This window comes from Hemicordylus capensis, chromosome 2 (genome assembly GCF_027244095.1).
Source record: "Hemicordylus capensis ecotype Gifberg chromosome 2, rHemCap1.1.pri, whole genome shotgun sequence".
NCBI lineage: Eukaryota > Metazoa > Chordata > Lepidosauria > Squamata > Cordylidae > Hemicordylus > Hemicordylus capensis.
In genome coordinates, this window is record NC_069658.1 from 151,311,145 (window position 1) to 151,324,349 (window position 13,205).

Consider the following 13,205-nt stretch of genomic DNA (forward strand, 5'->3'; position numbering starts at 1 on the left):
CCTTTGGGGATCTGGGGGCAAAGACTTAATGGCTTGGCGATGCTGTCCATCGAGAAGCAGAGGATCAAAGAAATTCTGGACTTCAGTCATAGAACCATCAAACTGCTTGTAAGACAGAAAGAGTGTCAGGCCAATTTTCTTTACAAACAATGATAAGAAAAGGCACTTCTCCGAACAACCAAATGGAGGATGTTTCAGTCAGAAAAAAAGAGGCAGCAGAACAGCCATTGTTGCCAGAGCTGAGCTACTTTATTTTTCACTCATTGCAATCAAAACCACCTTTTATTTCTTTGAGAAGAAGAAGAAGAAGAAGAAGAAGAAGTTGTTCTGTAGCAAATGTTAATTTGTTAAATAAATAATTACATTTGCCACATGCTGCCTTGGCTGAGTATTTGAAAATATACATCTTTCTTCTCACCTAAGTTGTTCCTTAGTGCAGAGAAGCAGGTTGTGGAGATATCTTGCTATTGGCAGTTGGATACAGAGGCGCTTTTACCCCCGGACCTTGGGGAAAATGTCAGCGAGGCCTCCAGCCACCACCCCGTGCCCACCCTGCCGCTGCCCGGCTGTGCTGAACCTCCAGTGTTTTTCATAATTTTAGCTGCCATGTGCGTGGCCGGGGGTGGGGGTTTGATCTAGCAGGCCTCCCCTCCATGGTGGTGGGCGGAGCAGCCCAGCAGCCCTTGAGAACTGCGAGGCACTCAAGCGCACCTGCACAGTGGGAGTAGATCATCACAAGCCCCTGGATGACAGGCCCAGCGGCTGCTCCGCCCATCGCCACCACCACCATGGAGGGAGGCCTGCTTGGATCACCCCCACCCTCACCGGCCATGCACATGGTGGCTGCAAAAAGGTGGTGAAAAGGGCAAGGTGTGACGCGGCGGCCAGGGCAGTGGCGTGTGCAGGTAGCGGCGGCAGGAGGACACCTAGGTTTGCACTAAAAATGTCCAAGGGGGGCCTCGTGGCAGCAGGGGGCTTGTGGCAGGGAGTGTGTGCCTCGTGGCGGCGGGGGCCCCCCTCTGAAGCCCTTCAGGCCTGGGCACCAAAATGGGCACCTAGGTGCGCCCCTGGTTGGATGAAGAGTTGGTAAACCTAACTGGGAGGTGAATTGAAGATCAAGAAGCAGGCGTCTTGGGAATTCAGCACCCAGACAGCAGACAGGTATACCTTGCCATAGGGTCACCCACTAGAGGGATGAGAAGGGAAGGGATAAGAAGCATTAGGTGTACTTAAACAATGCCCAGCAACTAAATTCCAGCAAACAATTCCCAGCAACAGTGCCTAGAGATTTCTATATCAATAAACCAATAAAAGGTTTGATGTTGCTTTGCAGAAGAGCCGCTTTCTGTTGATTAAGGCAGGAAGAGAATTTCTGCTGTAATACTCTGACGAAGCAAAGGAGAGAGAGAGAGAGAGAGAGAGGATGTTGACACATAGACCTCTAAGCAAGGCCAGCTCTAGGGGATCTGGCCCCCCAGATGCAACATTCTGTTGAGCGCCCTTAGTTATCGTGAAAAATAAAAATTCGAAATACAATTAGTCTGTATTCAAAATTTAATACACAAAGATTTCATGTAATTATGTACATAACACTGTATCTAATATAATTAGGCATATAATATATATGGACTTTGAAGAAGCCAGATAGCAAAAGCATCGACACTTTTGAACTTTGGTGCTGGAGAAGACTTTGGAGGATACCATGGACAGCCGGGAAAACAAACAAATGGATCAGGTTGGGATCATGATACTAAGGTTTCAACCTCAGCTGAAGGAAACTTAGTTGAGTCAATGTCAGGCTGCTCATTGTAAACACTGATATAATAGGCTGAGGCAGGCAGCTCCTCCCTCAAGAGCAGGGAAAGGGGAACCTGTTTCCCACTCCTTCCAGGGCGCAGCTCCTCCACAGCTTTTCACCCTGTCTGGTATCATCTGCTCAGGCAGCTCCGTCCTCCCTCAAGAGCAGGGAAAGGGGAACGGCCGGACCCGCACACAGGAAAACAACACAGGCTAGAGAATTGGCTTGGTTGGTTGCTGCTGCTTGTTGTTTAAACCTCCATCCACCAATGCCCGCAACAAGCTGAGAGGGGAGTCACAGCAAGCACAGCGTCTGGAGCGCGGGAAGAGGAAGGAGGCGCCAGCGGGAGATGGTTGGGATGCTGCACGCAGGCGCCAGGCAGGTCCACGTGATGCACAGTAACAGCGGCGCCAGCAGCAGGGCGTGATGATCGGGTTGGAGCGGAGGGACCAGGGCCGGACTGGGGGCACTGAGAGGGCGGGGGAACATATGTGGGGAGGGCGCCAGGTTTTCAGCAGAATGGGTGGGTTTCACAGCCCTTTTTTTTTTCTTCATTTAATAATTAATTTTTTTCCTGTTAACTATTGATATCTAAACTCTGTTTTCTGTTGTTATTATTATCATTATTATTAACATTTTGTATCCCGCTCTTCCTCCAAGGAGCCCAGAGCGTTGTACTACACACTTGAGTTTCTCTTTCACAACAACTCTGTGAAGTAGGCTAGGCTGAGAGAGAAGTGACTGGCCCAGAGTCACCCAGCTTGTATCATGTCTGAATGGGGATTTGAACTCGGGTTTCCCCGGTCCTAGTCCAGCACTCTAACCACTACACCACGCTGGCTCCGTTACTTATCGGTTACTATTAATACTTCCAATGAAGTATCACTTGTGTTACCTGGGAGGCCCCCAGTTACCACAAACCAGACGAACAAGGATGATTGAAGGAAGCAAAATCACCGTTTATTGAAAACCAGCGCTGGTGATGCTCCCAGTACCTAACGGGAAAACCTGAGAGACGTGCCCAGCTGCCTAGGTCACAAGTTTTTATACTTTGGCATAACTACATAGCTGGGCATCAACATTCAGCCCCAAAGAACTAATCAGTTCATTACATTCGTACATATGCTTGCATAGAGGCTGGACTTTGCGCTCTAAGTTTCTATTTCGCAGCAGAGAGAGAATTAATTAATAGAAGAAGCCTCCACATTCCTAGAACAATACAGTTACTATTCAGGGGAGCCTATCTCTCCCCGCTGCTGCAAACCCCCACTTATTCTGCTCTGGGCAGATAGCTGACTCAACACTTCCTTTTGGTCTGTACTTTTCCATCCCACAGAGGCACTGACTTGCAAACACACTTTCTACAAAGCAATTACAAAGCAGCTTTCTGAAAAGGCCTTTTCCATCCCACATCTCCCCCCTTAGAAGCCATTTTATGGCTTCTCTTCTTGTGGAACCTTGTATACATAGCCATTATATGGGGGGCAGTTTCTTTTCTTACTATTCTCTCAACGGCCTTTTGTCCCAAAGAGATAAACAGGGGTAATAAACAAGGTATCAATAAACAACCAAAAAGCAATATCAGAACTCCTCCCGCCATGGTTTTCAAACCTCCAAAGTACTCAAACCAATTTTCAAACCAATCGGGCGTGGCCAGGCCTTCCCAGTTCTGGACTGGAACATGAGCTATTTTGCGCATCCGATCAGTGATTTCCTCTATGGCCTTCCCTTGGTCATTGATCTGGATACAACAATTAGACAGGTTGAATTTTCCACACACACCACCCTCCATTGCTAGCACATAGTCAAGTGCTAGCCGATTTTGGTACACTGCTGTGCGGAGCTGAGTGTTCGTTTTGGCTAGGCAAGCACGGCTTGTTTGGCTAGTGTTCATAGACAAACTCGGATGTCCATGTGCTTGAGAGCCTTGGCTCCCCCCTTATGGGCAATGTGGAATAATGTCGTATAATATCTGGCTGGCCTGTTAGCCTTCAGGCCTTCTTCAGATATTTGGCATCAAGTCTTTAACTATAGCACTCTGGGATGCAGGAGGATCAGGAACAAGAAACCTGCATCACGGCCTTTTCCTCGAACACAAGACAGGGCAGCCGATGGATGTTCCGTCATCATTGGCCTGGACTTGGAATGCAAATGGTGAACCCCCTTCAGGAAGCAGCTGTTGCTGATGATGGTTAGCCCGGTCTGTCACACTGCCGGTTCTTCTGAAAGCTCCTCTCTCTCTCACTTGACCACTGCTTTGGTCTGTAACAGAAAGACATCTCTCTCGGGAGTGACAGTTCAAGGCAATCCTGCTTATGCTAAAAATAAAAGACAGATGCATGTATTACCAATTTCCCTCCCCTGGGTAGGGACAACATGCTGAAACTGAGTTCCTGAGTAGCCCAATACAATAAATAAACCTGAGGCTATTTTCAATTTGATCTTTTGGCATTTTCTTTCCAATTTATGTTTTTGTTTTCCTGCTTGCCCTCTTTTCTCGCCCCAAAGTCCAAAATAGGGGATAATGTCCTCATTTACTTCACCTGATGAGCAATCCTGAGCAGGAGGCAAAAACAATGAAAATCAAAAAGAGAAAATAATAATGTTCACATCCATACCCCCTTGTGGGTTTGTGACTAGAAAGGCATTAAAATCTGACAGGTCAAACAGTCTTATCACTCGAGAGGCCACAACATAAACTCCAGTGCTCGAATATCCAGCTGTTCTCCCGAAAAGTCCAGAGCGTGTAGTACATAAGTTTTTTCTTTTCACAACAATCTTTCGAAGCAGGCCAGGCCGTTTAAATAGCTGGCCCAGTGTCACCCAGCAGTGTGGTCGAATGAGGCTTCAGACTCAGGTCTCCCTGGTCCTAGTCCAGCACTCTAACCACTACGTTGGCTGCCTACATACTTACAGACTTCTGTCAGGGCAATCAATCTCCATCCAGTGTATCTGACTTCATGATTCGTCAGTGACATCTGGCCTTTGGGATTTTCACTGCCCCCTTCTAAGCCACGTGTAGGTAGTGTTCCAGCTCTCCGTCTTCAGCCTCATCACTAGCAAGCTTGGTAGGGCAACAATATCCTCAGAAAAACCTAGAAAAGAAATAGTCCTTGCCCCAAACAAAAATACTATACCTTGTTGAAAATCTCTTTTGCGAGGTTTAAAGTCTCATGAAACAAACAGGCTTCTTTAATTAAAAAAAATGTTATCAGAGATTGTCCATAGTCTTGCAGAAGAGTGAAGCCTGTGATAAACACAATTTATTATCAAATCTCTAATCAGGAGCTGTGAAAACAGGGTGTGGGTTACAAAAACTTGATCCCTTTTAAAGCTGGGAGGTTTTCCAGGTAAAATGCAAACTGGTCCTTTGGAACTCTCTGCTACTTGGTATAAATAATCTGGAGTCCTAAAGTTCCCTGTGAAAGCAAAGCAGGGCTGGTGGTGGGACAAATTTATAAATTTTAAGCCTCAGACCCATTGATAATACTCTTAGTTTACATCAAAATCTATTAGCAGAAATATTTCATCCATATTACAAAAATATAAAACAATAACTGCATTTGACTATCTGACTTAAAATCTCTTTTCCTTCTTACCCACAATGACAAGTTGCTGTTCAGAGATCTTCCTTTTCACCCAATATTGGGAGTGAGGAGACTACACTCCAGTCATAATTTAGCATTTGCCCGACTCCATGTTGGGAACACTTTTCCATGTACAGTCTATACAAAAACAACTGAAACAGAGTTAGAGGAATCTAAGAGCCCCCTCTTTTTAGTCAAGCAATTTCATTACAGCCATAGGCCATACAGAAAATATAAAGAAAATTAAAAGTATACATTAATACAAAGCTTTTCTCCAAGCTCTCTTTAGCTCAAGAAAGTATTACAAGTTTGTAATAAGGAAATCACCATAAGCCAATACTTCAGTATAAAATCACATTTGGCAAAAACAATGGCATCTGAATGGCAAGGACACACACCATCAGACATTTGGGAGAATGGAGTGGACAGAACTCGCCCTTTCTTCAGCATATATATATACAACCCAGCCTCTATATAGCAAATCACCAAAACACTCTCACATATATGACCAAAACACACACCCATCAGCAAAACAAATAGGCAGAAAGGCAGAATACCCTCTGCATTTTAACAAAATGTGGCATTTCACACAAAGCCTAATAGAAACAGAACTGAACAGAAAGAAAGTTCTCAGGAACAGAATCTTCACCGAAGCATCTCTGGGCACCCATAGAAACATACACACATATACACACCCACAGCTCCCCTGAAATTAGCATCAGTCACAGTTAACATTTAAACAAACATTTTTGATGGAAAACAGGGAAGTTCACATTTTAAATATCATTTTAAAAACACAACAAAATGAACAGCTACATATTTCAAACTGCATTTAAACAAAATAAACTGTGATATAACATTTAAGTCTGTTTAGGGCTTCACCCATGAGCAAGTTAACCAGTCAAGCGGGGTCTCCCCAGTCCTAGTCCAGCACTCTAACCACTACACCACATTGATACATATGCTAAATGGAAGATGCTGAAAGGGATCATCTCATACTGCTCAGGAGATGGCAATGGTGTGAAATGGAAATTAAATTGAACATTATACTGCATTAAGCAACTAAAACATACTGCATTTTTGCATTTTTGCCCTGGATTCTACAGGCACTGCATTTTTTGCATTCAGTACTCTGCCATCTCCAGAATCACAGACACAGAGTGCTTCCATGCCCGGTATCTCCCCATTTCACAAAACATCCCCCATTTGCACCCCTCCATTTTTGCTTACTGTTTTTGAAATAGGAATGCTAAAGGATGCTTCCTCTTTGAAATGAGACTGTGCCTGTGGTCTTGCTCCCCATGTCTCCTTTCTCCTCACTCTGATCTGAAGAGCCTTACACATGAGGTGAGGAGTGCCTATGTGCATGTACAGAGAGTCTAGCCCAGGGAGCAAGCAAGGGGAGGAGGAGAGCCTCTTTCTACTGGCTCTGGTCTAGTTTGTTTGAGAGTCTCTTTGCAAAACAAAGAGAGTCCCTTTGTTTTGACTTGATGACTTGTTGACTCAGACTGAGAAGAACAAAGGGAAGCCGAGTCCACCCCCCACCTCAGCTAGTCTGTCTATCTTTGCAAATTGTATGCAGATTCCATGCCCTGAAAGAGACAGGCAGGAGCCCCCCACCCCGGGACACACAGGAGGGGGTCGGGGCTCAGGCTGAGGGCACAGCACACTCTGAGACTGTTGTTGCTTTTCTTCAAGTTCCATCGGCAGCGACACCTTCCCAGCCCAGTGGGTGGCGCTCTGCGCCTTCCAGCAAGCTGTGCCCGAAGCAACGCATCTCTTGCTTCATTAGAAGAGCTGACCCTGCTTGGAGTGCAGGCAATGTGTGCTCAAATGGCTTCAGCCACACATTTCCTGGGATATTCCGAGGAGCACCTAGCTTTTCTGTGAAACCTTTGGCACGCTGATCTTTACCTTCTACTAAAACTGAGCATGAGCAAATGTAAGTGAACACCTATCCTTCCCCAGAGAAGCATCTAGGTAACTTTGTAGCCTGGACCTAAAGGCCTTTGGAGACCCACCCCACCCCCACCCACTGCAAGTTAAGCATCATCCCCCTGCACGCGCACACACACACACACACACACACACCGTGACACACGCAGTATTTTTAACATGTGGGTTCATGAGGGTACAAACAGCATGGCGTAGTGGTTAGAGTGTTGGACTAGGACTGGGAAGACCCGAGTTCGAATTCCCATTCACCCATGAAACTCACTGGGTGACTCTGTGGGCCAATCATGTATCTCTCCGCCTAATCTACCTCACAGGGTTGTTGTGAGGAAAAAAATATAACCATGTAGACTGCTCTGAGCTCCTCAGAGGAAGAGCGGGATATAAATGTATAAAATAAAGAAGCAGCAACGGAACTCACAAGAATGTAATAATATAAAACAGGTCGGTTTATGCAAAACTATCATACTTCGGACACATTATGCGAAGATCCAGCTCCCTTGAGAAGTCCATAATGCTGGGAAAAGTTGAAGGAAAGCGAAGATGAGGATGACAAGCAGCAAGGTGGATGGACTTGAGTACAACAGCAATGAATGCACCACTGAGAGACATTAAAGGTCAAGTTGAAGACAGATCATCCTGGAGATTATCTATGTGGTCGCTAAGAGTCGAAACCGACTTGACGGCACTTAATCAATCAATCAATCCAATCAATGTTTATGCAAATATGCATTAGCAGAATCATTTCAACATGCAATTTAATATATTCCCATTTTACATATTTCTTTCCCCACTTCCTCTCTGTCTCTAAAGCGGAGGTCATGCTTGGCCACCTGGCACAGTGTGGGCTGTCTGCAAGGCAACCACATCCCCTGGGACAGACTAAGGAGGATTTGGGGGGCCCCCCCAGGGGGTGTGGAGTCCCTGGGCTTCTACCCAGAAGTCCAGGGGGAAGAGTGCCTCTGTCCTCTTCCCCCTTATTTTTTCCTCCTTCTTTCTTTCCAAATGTTTCTCCTGTGGACCTCTTCAGGGCAGAGACTGTGCTTCTGTTGTGGCTCCCTATAGCACCCTGCAGCAGCTGCTGCTGCTCATTTCAACAGTAAGACTGTTGGGGGAACTGGGCACTGGATCAGGACTGTTTTCTAGCAAGAAATCCCCACGTTCTGATGGGAGTTACTCCAGAATTTCTTTTTCTTCAAAGAGTTGCTTTGAGTAATAAACCAAGCAGCAATGGATCAAATGTTGCCTCTGATAGGTCAATTTCTCTCTTGATTGTGGTTGCTTCCGCCCAGTACCTCTTGAGTGGTTTTCTGCAGATATCTGGCAGCAGAATTAAAACAGTGGTTTGCATCTGAAAGCCACCATCCAATTGCATTTAGGCGCAATGGAGCAGCAATTGCAATGAAAAATTTGAAAAATCACCACAAATCATGTCTGGACAAAAACAAGAGGGAAACACAGAACACCTTGGAATGCAAAAGGCTGCAATGCTACTGTCTGGAAAAAGAGTGAACAAAGGGTGGCAATTTCAGACTCAGCAGTTTGTGTGGAGTTAGCCAACGTGTGTACATTAACTTGGAAATCGGAAATAACAAAATAAGAGGTGAATACATTGACTTTGCTCAAATGGGTATATTCCAATGTGTCGCATAACTGATATTCCTAGGAAAGAGGGAATGGCCAGGTGTCTTCTGAATTCCTGGTTTGCTTCCTTTTTGCAGGTAATGAAATATGACACAAATGGAGACCTGGGAACAAGGCCCAGCAAGGACCCAGCATCACAGAGACATCACTCTAGAGTGCAGGGAGAGGCAGACTCTAGTCTAGGCTGAAGCAGAACCAGTGGAGTGCCTCTGGTGGCGGGCTGGGCCCTGCACCTTGTCCATGCCTGTGCCCAGGCCGAAGCCAGCAAGCAGCCTTCCCCCCAAGCCATTTCGGGGGACAGCTGGTGGCAGGAAGGGTCTGAGGAGTCTGGCGAGAGGGGTGCTGGTCTGTGGTGGTGAGTCACCTCCCCTCCAGGCGCTACTATGAGAGTTACGTCTTCCTAACTCAGCAAAAGGGCATCTCTTGTATGGAGCAGCTGGGGGGAGGGCGGTGGACCCTTTCCAAATTTGGGGGATGCACTTTTGCAAAAGAGTAAGGCATTAAGGCTCCACGGTGGAGTTGCCACGGATTGCCCAGGGTGATTCTGTAGCACCGAGTGTGAAAAACACCATCACAGGCAATGTCTAAGAGGAGGCCGTGGGGTGGGAGTGGGAGGGAGGGAGGGAGGGAGGGAGGTCGCCTAGGTAACCAGGTGGGCAGGGAGGGAGGGAGGTCGCCTAGGTAACCAGGCCAGTCGTCCAGTAGAACTCTTGCTGGAGCTGCTGGTGAGTGAGAAGTTGGAAGAGAGAAGAGGGGGGAGGAAGAGCCCCGGGGGGGGGGAGGAGGAGGAGGAGGGAAGGTGACCCAGGACTGGGGGTGCAGCTATAATTGAGCGGACTTTGGGTTCAAAGAGCCCGAGCCCCCCACCCCCCCCAGCTCCACCCCTCCCTCTTTCCTTCCTGATCTCCCTTACTCCTGCCCACCAGGGGCTGCTGGAGAGAGGGGTCAGGGGGCACACAGGCCCCCCCTCTCCCTTAGCTCCGCCCCTGCCCAGGACCCCAAGGAAGGAGGGAGGCTGGGGGGGAAGAAGCGGAGGAGGAGGAGGAGGAGGAGAGACCAAGGCTGGAAGGACGGAGACTTTCCTGAGGAGACGGTCCTGCTGTGACAGATCCTGAAGGCAGAGAGCAGTGCTGAGGGCCAGGCAATGATGACGGGAGCGGTGAGGGGGCTCTGTGGGGAGGGGCACCTCTGGAGATTGGGATCTGTGGGGGGGGGGTCTTACCTAGTGCAATGGTCACTGTTTGCTCTGTTTGAAATGTGTCTTTAGGGCCACCGATGTTTGATTTACCTTGAACCGGCTTCTTGCTCTTGCCCATTAAGTTAGGTTCTCTGGCCTCATTTGGTAGATCCCACTGACTGCTGGCACCCCCAGGGCCCGTCACAGATTGGCTGCCGTGGGGCAGAGTGGGATCTGGGGCAACCGTAACAATGTGGCACATAGGATATTACTAGAGAAAGACATGCTGTTCTGGTAGCTCCAGTTCTTAACACCCTCATCAATTTCGGAGGATGAATACAACTGAAGGAAGCCTCGGCAGGTGTGTGGCTGGGGGAGTCAGTCACGTGACTTGCCTCTGGGGGCCCCCCAAGGCAGTGAGCCCCCAGACAACTGTCTCCCCTTGCCCTATTATCGTTACGCCCCTGCACTGGTCTAGAAGGTAAACGTAAAGGGTGCTGTCAAGTCAATTTTGACTCCTGGCACCCCCAGAGCCCTGTGGTTTTCTTTTGGTAGAATACAGGAGGGGTTTACCATTGTCATCTCCCGCGCAGTGTGAGATGATGCCTTGCAGCATCTTCCTATATCGCTGCTGCCCAATATAGTACCAGCGGGGATTTGAACCGGCAACCTTGTGCTTGTTAGTCAAGCATTTCCCCGCTGCACCATTAGGAAGGACAGTATAAATTAATGGTTGTTATACAGAATACAAAATGAATGAAGAGGTATACATTTAATCAACTATTTAATCCTATGCCATGCAGTGGAGAAAAAGAAGGGTGTTTGGTCAGAGGAGCATGGAACAGCAGGTGAGTTAAATGGTTGGGATGAAAGCCTGAAGTCAGGGGCTCTCAAACCTGGGTCCCCACGTGTGGTTGGACTACAGCACCCATCATGCTGGTCATTGTGACTGAGGATGATGGGATTGTAGTCCACCAACATCCGGTCATTTTCCAGATTATGCGCGGTAACAGCTTCGCTACGTGTTTACAAAGTGCCCCTCCATTTTGCCCGTGTCACGACATCAGTGTCGTTATGTTGTCAGCAGGGTACCGTTCATATTTCCCATGCCCTGTTTCAGATTCAATTGTTTCGTAATTGCCCTATAACGTGGCAAATGTTTTGCAGGAAAGTAGCTGTATTTTTCCATTGTAGGGAGGCTTGTCACGTTATTTATGCTTGCAGGATTTTGCAGTGTGGACAGTTATTTTTATTTTATTTTATTTTATTTTATTTTATGGTTGGGGAAGGGAGGGGGCACACACTGCTTTTGATGGGGGTGGTGGGCAAGAGGCTCCCTTCCACCCCTTTCCCTGCCAAAGGAGTGGCACTTTTGGGCGGCCCCTCCTCCCCCTTGCAAATCCGCTGCTTTTCTGGAGCCCCTCGGCCAGCCTTGCACTTACGGGGACTGGAAGTGGTGGCGGTGGAGACAGCCCAGGTTAGGGAAAGCCCAGGACTGCTAGTCCGAGAAGAGCCACTGCTCTTGCTTGTGCGGGGGGTGGGGCACAGAGACCAGACCTTCTCCTGGGCAGCCCACTCCCTCGCCCCCCCACCGCGTCTTCAGATTGCTCGTCCTCACTGGAGGAGCACTCCCCTCCCCTCCTCCTCTTCCCTCCTCCACCACCATTGGATAAATTTTTTTTTTTTTAAACCCCTGCTTGCCTTGCACAAGCCGGCTATGACAAAAGGAATTGTTTTGGAACAGTGCATCCCCCTACTGGCGGATTTGCACAAGTGCACTGCGATTTATTTATTCTTTAAGTTCCATCATGTCAGCAATCCGCCTCTCCCTCTGCAACCCCTGTGGCCCAAAATTGGGGAGGATGAGGGGCCAGTGGATGTGTTCCAGAGGTGGGATATGGAAGCTCCCTGCCTGGAAAAACTGCTGCAGTGATGGGCAGTAAGGACGGGCAAAACCTTGTCACATTGCATATCGTACTGCCTGAGAATCGCTGCGCTTGCGGGTTTCAAACTGCTGCCTCATTCCATTACACTTTGCAACACTTTAAGCATTGCAAATCTCATCCGGAAAATGCCCTGGAGACCTAAGTTTGAGAGTCCCTGCCTTAACTTAAAGCACCTGAGTCTGTTACTTATGGGAAAGGCCAGGAGAGAGTATTGTGGGCTCAGCAGAGACATACGACATATTATATGCAAGTGATGAAAGCATTAAGAACTTCTCTGGGACCTAGTGGGTATGCAGATTGGGACGGAGCAGTTTTTCCTTCATTATAAGAAAGGCCCTGCAGAATCATTGCAAGCACTTGGCATTGCCCTCAGAGAGTTAGCGGTGAAAGCTTTCCCTGGAACTAGTGCAGAGGTGCAAGATCTGATGGCTAGAGGCCAGATCGCTAACAATGCCTTCAAAGGAGAAATGCACCTCCAGTTCCAGTTAGGACGGTCTTGGCATTGGGCTAATGCCATCAAATTGGCCCCAGAACTGGAAAAGGCTAGAAAACCGGAAACAAAAAATTTCCAGGCTCTGGAAACCGAAGGGCATGTTCACACAATCAAGGAAACAGGAGTCATTTCTGATGAGCAGTTGAATATGCAAGTGATAGCAGGGCACCCCACGAGATATCTGCTGTGAACTTCATAGGCTAAAAAAGGTGGTTCATGTTTAACTTCAAAGCAAGAGTGACTGGAGCACATAGGCTAAATCAAAGGGATCAACCCTTTGTAAGAAAGTAAGTAAAGGATGCAGGAACTGTGGAAGCCCATGTCATTTTCGTTGGAAATATTCTCTGCACAGGGGAGATCCAAAACAGGGAAACTAAGGAAGGCAGTGGATGGGGGCCAATCCACTGCCAACACAGATGGTGGCTCCAACAATGAAATGTTAATTGCTGAGATGGAAGGCCTGGGATACTCTTTGGAAGGAAATCTGCAAGTTGTACAGTACCAGTTTCTGCTGGACTCCGGTGCAAAGGTATCAATTGTTCATAGCCAGTTTTGGGAGCAAGTTAACAAAGAACAGGAGAGGCATTTCATACCCTGTGGACTGATA